This window comes from Vombatus ursinus, unplaced genomic scaffold (genome assembly GCF_900497805.2).
Source record: "Vombatus ursinus unplaced genomic scaffold, bare-nosed wombat genome assembly UNPS02004809.1, whole genome shotgun sequence".
Classification (NCBI taxonomy): domain Eukaryota; kingdom Metazoa; phylum Chordata; class Mammalia; order Diprotodontia; family Vombatidae; genus Vombatus; species Vombatus ursinus.
Window position 1 is genome coordinate 8,154 of NW_020944587.1, and position 7,453 is coordinate 15,606.

General features: G+C 38.5%; 1 long non-coding RNA gene across 1 annotated transcript; it reads right to left on the reverse strand.

The window, feature by feature from the left end:
- Positions 1 to 256: 256 nt before the first annotated feature.
- Positions 257 to 6,886, reverse strand: LOC114027751. The gene is made up of 3 exons (XR_003567286.1): positions 6,648 to 6,886; positions 6,394 to 6,552; positions 257 to 1,885 (listed from the first exon to the last, which is right to left on the reverse strand). It is a non-coding gene; the product is annotated as an uncharacterized LOC114027751 (long non-coding RNA).
- Positions 6,887 to 7,453: the final 567 nt, after the last annotated feature.

A 7,453-nucleotide genomic window follows, 5' to 3' on the forward strand; every position in this document is an offset into this window, starting at 1 on the left:
GATTGCTCCACTCACCTGCAGTCCTCCCCCACCCCCCGTGTCTCTCTCTGTCTCTCTCGCTATGCTTCTCTCTGTGTCTCTCAGTTTCTGTCTTTTCTTCTCTCTGTCTCTGTCTCTCTGTCTGTCTCAGTCTGTGTCTCTCTCTCTCTTTCCCCCCCTCCCCACCTCCCTATTCCCTGAGACACAACAATACTGAATTTAGGCCAATTAATAACCCTATAATGGCATTATAGTGTTCAAGTGAAAGGAAGAGTCCATTGATGCTGCAGACTTCATTGTTGTCTTATAAGCCACTCCAATTTTCAGCAACCACCACCCTGATCAGTCAGCAATCAGCATTGAGGAAAGACCCTTCACCAGCAAAAAGATTACTATTCGCTGAAAACTCAGATGATGGTTAACATTTGTTTTTAGCAATAAGGTATTTTTAAATTGTCATGTACATTTTTTTGGACATAATACTATTGCACACTTAATAGACTACAGTATAGTATAAACAACTTTTAGATGCACTGGAAAACAAAAACATTCATGTGACCTGCTTGATTGTGACAGTCTCTCTATTACCCCATGATATTTCATATGCTTGTATAATTAGCTAACTATACACCAGCTCCACTTCTGTTTTGAATCCTTTCAGTAAGGCTCAGAAGCATTGCCTTCTACTCCCTAAATCAAGCTCATCAATGGCCTTTGATCTCTGAAAGTTTCACTATCATTAAAGCTCTGGAAACTGCTTTTATCAATTGACCTAGCTCCTTTTCTTTTTCAATCATGAGGGTGTTTTCTAAAATGCCCAATGAGGAGTGAGGAATGAGGGACAGGGACACAGGGAACTGAATCCTAATGACACATCCCCTCAAGAGGTTCAAAAGGGAGAGGAGGTTTAGAGCCCAGTCTCTGGGTTTTTTAACCTTGGCATATGGCATCCTGGGGTGTGGGTGAAGCTGAGGCTGTACCAGTCAAATTGGTTTTCACTAGGCTTCAGGAATTATGGCAGGATATTGAATTGGCAGGGTAGGTCTGCTGCCCATGTAAGGGGTATGTGTATAGATATGGGTTGTATAAATGTGGCTTCTGGGAAGCATGGATAAATATCTCTGGGATCTTACCCATGCAGCTCTAAGGGAGACTTTGATTCCTGCCTAGAGAAGAGGCTGTAGGATAACTGTGCTGTTCTTTCATAAAAAGGAGTCCCAGACTAGAATTATATTAAGCTTCACAGTGCCCCCACCCCGCCACACACACACCACTGTTAATCTAGGGGAATTTTTTTTAAATTCAAGCCACTTTCTTGAGTATTATCTTTTAAAAGGGACAGGTTCCTCTAAGCTTCTATTCAGACTTGACTTCTTCCCACCAAATTTCAGTTGTACAAAAGACCATCATAAATAGTCAACAGCAAATATACTCACTTATACAAGCAAATAACAAATAGAAATTGGAGAAGTTATATGGGCTGAATATGGGCAATACATAGAGTGAATGAACTCTCCCCCTGGGAATGAGAGACCTCCATCTCAAAGTCTTGAGAGAGACTAAGGAAATTAGGGATATGTTGAGGATCCAGCTTCTCTGTTTGCTTTCTGATGTCCATGGGTCTCTTCCCGGTAAGAGTCTGGAACTATGTGTGTCTTTTCTTGAAGCAGCAATGAGGAAGTAAGTCCTTCCTCTCTAAAAGTCCAGCTATCCTGGAGAGGAAGTAATGTCCTCCATGGCTGGCCTGAGGCTGCCCACCATACTTTGAGGTACTTCTACTTGTGAGGAAGGTTTCCTTTACCAATTCTCAATCAGCCTTGTGAAGAGTATTAGATCAAAAGAATCTAGATGTAATATTGCTGAAGAAGTCAGTGTGGAACTGCTGCTCCTGGTTGGGACAAGAATCCTGTATAATTAATAATGATAATAATAATAATAATAATAATAATAATAAAAACAATTCATTTATATAACACTTTAAGGTTTTCAAGGCACTTTACAAATATTATTTTATCCTCACAACAGCCCTAGGAGGGAGGTCCTATTATTAATATTTTCATCTTACAGATAAGAAAACTGAGACCAGGATGGGTTAAGCAACTTTCCCAGTGTCACACAGCAAGTAATATCTGAGGAAGAGGGGGCTAACACACTAGGTAAACTGGGTGGAGGTTAAATGATTACAGCTTTTTGTGAGAGCAGAATATAAAGTTGGTAGATTGATGGGGGAATGGGGGGATGTTGGATAAGAAGCTTTTGATCACAGTTAAGCAAATGTTGAGTTAGAGAACTGATTTGGAGGAAAAACTTGAGATAATTACAGTGTCACCATGCTGATGTGTGGAAGTATGAAAGAGACAGTAGTGTTCAAAGTGTCTGTTTCACATGATGAAGGGCTAATACTAAGGAAAGGAAATACTAAGCTAGGAAAAATAGGCCTGCTGACCTTGATTCCTAAAGGCAGAGGCAAGGTCAAGTTCTGAGGTATCAGGGAGAACTGTTTACATTCATTGCTTCCATTTTCTCTCCTCTTATTAGCTTCTCAATTTCTTGTAGTCTGACTCTTTATCCTAACACCCAAATGAAATGCTCTCTCTAAGATCACCAATCACTGAATTACATTTTTGCAATCCTCATTCTTCTTTATATCTGCCCAGAAGTCAACACCATTGACCTCTCTACTTCCTCTCTGGTATTCTCTGTTCCCTTTTTTTAAAAAAAAATAATAATATTAATAGAGAAGTAAGTCAAATTTATAAGAATAAAAGTCATTCCTCAATTGATAAATGGTCAAAGGATATGAACAGGCAGTTTTCATAGGAAGAAATTAAAGTTATCTACAGTCATATTAAAAAATGCTCTAAATTGTTATTGATTAAAGAAATGCAGATCAAAATGACTCTGAGGTAACACATCACACCTGTCATATTGGCCAACATGACTACACAGGAAAATGATAAATGTTGGAGAAGATGTGGTAAAATTGGGACACTAACGCATTGTTGGAGGAGTTGTGAACTGATCTAACCATTCTGGAGAGCAATTTGGAACTATGCCCAAAGGGCTATAAAAATGTGTATATCCTCTGACTCCAAAATACCACTTCTAGGGCTATGACGATAAAATGGGAAAAGGACCCACAAAAATATTGATAGCAGCCCTTTCTGTGGTGGCAAAGAACTGGAAATTGAAGGGATTTCCATCAATTGTGGAATGGCTGAACAAGTTGTGGTATATGAATGTAATAGAATACTATTGTGCTATAAAAAAATGATGAGCAAGCAAACTTCAGAAAAACCTGGAAAGATTTGTATGAACTGATGCTGAGTGAAGTGAACAAAACCAGGAGAACATTGTATGCAATAACAGCCACATTGTGCAGTAACTAACTTTGATGGACTAAGATCTTCTCAGCAATGCAAGGATCTAAGACATCTCCAAAAGTCTCATGATGAAAAATGCTATCCACATCCAAAGAAAGAACTATGATATTTGATTGCAGGTTGAAGCATACTATTTGCTCTTTTTTCTTTTGTTTTTCTTGGTTTCTTCTTTCTTGTGGTTCCTCCTATTGGTTCTAATTCTTCTTTACAACATGACTAATATGAAAATATGTTTAATAAGAATGTATATGTAGAGCCTATAGCAAATTGCATGCTGTCTTGGGGAGGGAGGAAGAGAAAATTTAAAAGTCAAAAGCTTATGGAAGTGAATGTTGAAAACTAAAAATAAATAAATTAATGATAACAATAATAATAACAATACTATTCTCTCCTGGTTCTTCCCCTACCTGTAGAAGCATGTTGGTTTCTCTTGCTAGATTTTCTATGTCCCATCTTGTAGCTGTGGGTGACCCCAAGGCTCTGTCCTGAATCCTCTTCTCTTCTTTATTGATGACCTCCCTCAATAATCTTATTAGCTTCCATAGGCTCAATTATCAATTCAATGCAGATTTTATTTCTTTCTCTTTAGATTTTTATTGCATGTTATATGTCTATGGGAAAATGCAGTCCCCTTGAAGGCAAGGAACATTAGTTGCTCTTCTTTTTGTGTCCTATGCATAGTAATTTCTGTATACACGTTTCTATTCAGCTCTGGTCTTTTCATCAGGAATGCCTGAAAATCTTCTATTTCATTTTAAATAATTATTCCCCCTCCCAAAAAAAATTATACTCACTTTTGCTGGGCAGGTTATTTTAATACTAGCTTCTTTGTCTTCTGGAATGTCATGTTCTAAGCCCTCTGATCCTTTTATGTGGAAACTGTTAAATTTTGTGTGATACTGACTGTGATTCCATGATATTTGAATTGTTTCTTTTTGGCTACTTGAAATATTTTCTCTTTGACCTGGTAACTCTAGAATTCAGCTACAATATTTCTAGGAATTTCTATCTTGGATGTCTTTCATGAGGTGGAGTCTTTCAATCTCTATTTAACCTCTGGATCTAAAATATCAGGGTGGTTTTCCTTCATAATTTCTTGAAAGATGATGTCTAGGCTCTTTTTTTATCATGGCTTTCATGTAGTTCAATAATTCTTAAATTATTTCTCCTTGATCTATTTTCCAGGTCAGTTGTTTTCCCAATGAGATATTTCACATTTTCTTCAATTTTTTCATTCTTTTGATTTGCTTTTATTGTTTCTTGGTGTTTCATGGAGTCATTACCTTCAACTTGCCTAATTCTAATTTTTAAAGAATTATTTTCTTCAGTGAAATTTGTACTTCTTTTTCTATTTGGCCAATTCTACTTTTAAGGAGTTCTTTTCTTGTATAGTTTTTGTGCCTTTTTTCCCATTTGACCAGTTCTGTTTTTTTAAGGTGTTATTTTCTTCAGTATTTTTTGTGCCTCTTTCATCAAGCTGTTGACTCTCTTTTTATAATTTTCTTACATCACTCTTATTCCTTTTCCCAATGTTTCCTCTACCTCTCTTAAATAAGTTTAAAAATCCTTTTTGAGCTTTCTCCAGGCATTCTTGTTAGACTTCTGACCAATTCACATTTTTCTTTGAGGCTTTGCTTGTAGCTGTTTGACATCATTGTCTTCTGAGTTTGTGTCTTGCTCTTCTCTATCATCATAGTAACTTTTTATTGTCAGGTTCTTTTATTATGTGTGGGTTTTGTGTTTTTTGTGCTTGTTTTTTTGTTCATTCTTCCAGCCTATTTCTTGACTTTTAACTTTATGTTAAAGTTAGCTTTGCTCCTGTGGTGGAAGGGGCACTGCTACAAGCTTTAGGTTTTTTGTTCTGCTGTTTTCCAATCTAGTTCTGGGGGACTGAAAGTTTTCAGTCCTTCTAAGGAAAAGTGTGGGCACTGTTCTCCTGGCCTGTCTTCTGGTCTTTACCCAGGAAGGTACCTTGTTCTTTTGTAACTACAAGTGCCAGCACTCCTGGAACTGTGACCAGTTTCCCCTGCTTTCCTGTAGCCACAAGCACTAGTGCTTCTTTATGCATTGGAACTGAGACTAAGGCCCTTGATCCCTTGTGAGTGACCACAAATACTCCTCTCCGGGCTGGAACTGTGACCAGGGCCTCTGCTCTCCTGCAGCCATGAGCAGTAGTGCTCCTCTTTGCCCTGAGACCATGACCTGGAACTGTGTATGAGCAATGCAATGGGATCCTGAACCCAGTGCCAGCAAAGTGTCCCCTTCAATCTCTTTCTTACCAGTTGTCTGATCCCCACTGTTCCCTCCCATCCTTACAAAAAATTCCTTGCTGTACCTTGTAACTCTCTCTAACTATTGCCTATATTCAGCGCTATATTTTAACCCTAGAATTCCTTTCTGTTTTATAGACAAACTCCTTGAAAAGAATATGTCTTGTTTCCTTGTGCGAGCTTCCTCTATTCTTATTCATCTCATTCAATCCCTTAAACTTTGGCCTCCAACTATACCACTCAACTGTGACTATTCTTTCCAAAATAACCAATGATCTCTTTTTTTAACATAAATTTCTATTGATACCTTTTTTTATAACATTGCCTAAATTCCTCCCCCCATATCCCTTCCTCTCCCAGATAGCCATCCCAAATATATGACAATATCTCCCCCACCCCTCCCCCCAGAGCTTATTCCTCCAGTGCCAGGATTCTATGGGGTGGTAGTATGAGAAGTTTAGGGACATCTTCTCTACTGCTATAATCTCAAACCCTCACTGACTGTTTCCCTCACTGTTAGGCACCAGTGAGTAGCATCCCTAATTCCATTTACTTAACATCAATTAGCTTTTATAAAGGGATAATTACTTCAAATATATAGTAAGAACGAAGTACAGACACTTTCCCCCAACTTTGGGGTATACTCTGCCCAGCTTCACACAAATCTGGGTAGGCTGAGACAGCACAGTTTTTAGATAATATTGATCCCATCAAGTTCATATCCAGATATGGCATGACTGCAGGATGAATCCTTACCTCACCTGGATTGGGTCTAAAAGGTCACTCTTTGTTCCTGAGGCCATCAATGCTCCACTGGTTGCAGAACTCAGCATGGTCTATCACTCTGGGATTCCTGTAGGCTCAGTGTCCCGATCTTTGGAAACTCGCATTGTCAGTGACTTCAGATTAACCTTCTTTACCTAGAACAAAAAGACCGAGGCAGAGTCAAATACTGTGGTCCAGTTCACAGGGCCCCATTGCCTTGGTGGGAAAAGGACATGGCCTCTCCCCTTACAGCATCGCTCCTCACTGGACACCATGGGCAAAGGAACCAAACCACAAAAGTAGCCGAAGGAAAAGCGACTGAGGCTCTGATGGCCACTTTATGACGTATTCCTAGTTGAACAGCTTTCTTCTAGACACAAGGTTAGTGAACCAGAACTGATTAGAGAATGCCTAGACATGTTCCAGCATCATCATAAAGCTCTTGGAAGCAGGCTTTTCAGTCTCTCCCGCATGGGGAATCTGCAACACCAGACACTCTGATGTCTTTTGGGCACGTTCCAGTCCTTGTTGCATATTTAACAAAGAAGAAGAAAGGGGGGAGGGGACAGCAAAACCAGACAATTTCTTTACTCCTTTACAGACTTCCATCACAATCATATACCACAACTTGTTCAGTCATTCCCCAATTGATGGGCATTTGCAAAGAGTGATAGTTTTGTTTCCTCATTGCCTGTTCTAATTCCTTCAATTTTTTTCTTCTTTTATTGCTAAAGTTATCATTTCTAGTATGAAACTGAATAATAGAGGTAATAATGGACATCCCTACTTTTAGCTTATTCCCATTACAGATAATTCTTGCTGATGGTTTTAGATAGATATTACTTATCATTTTAAGGAAAGTTCCATTTATTCCTTTGCTTTCTAATGTTTTTAAGAGAAATGAGTATAGCATTTTGTCAAAAAGCTTTTTCTACATATATTGAGATAATCATGTGATTTTTGTTGTTTTTGTTATTTATACAGTCAATTATGCTGATAGTTTTCTTGATATTGAAGCAGCCTGCATTCCTGGTATAAATCCCATTTGGTCATAGT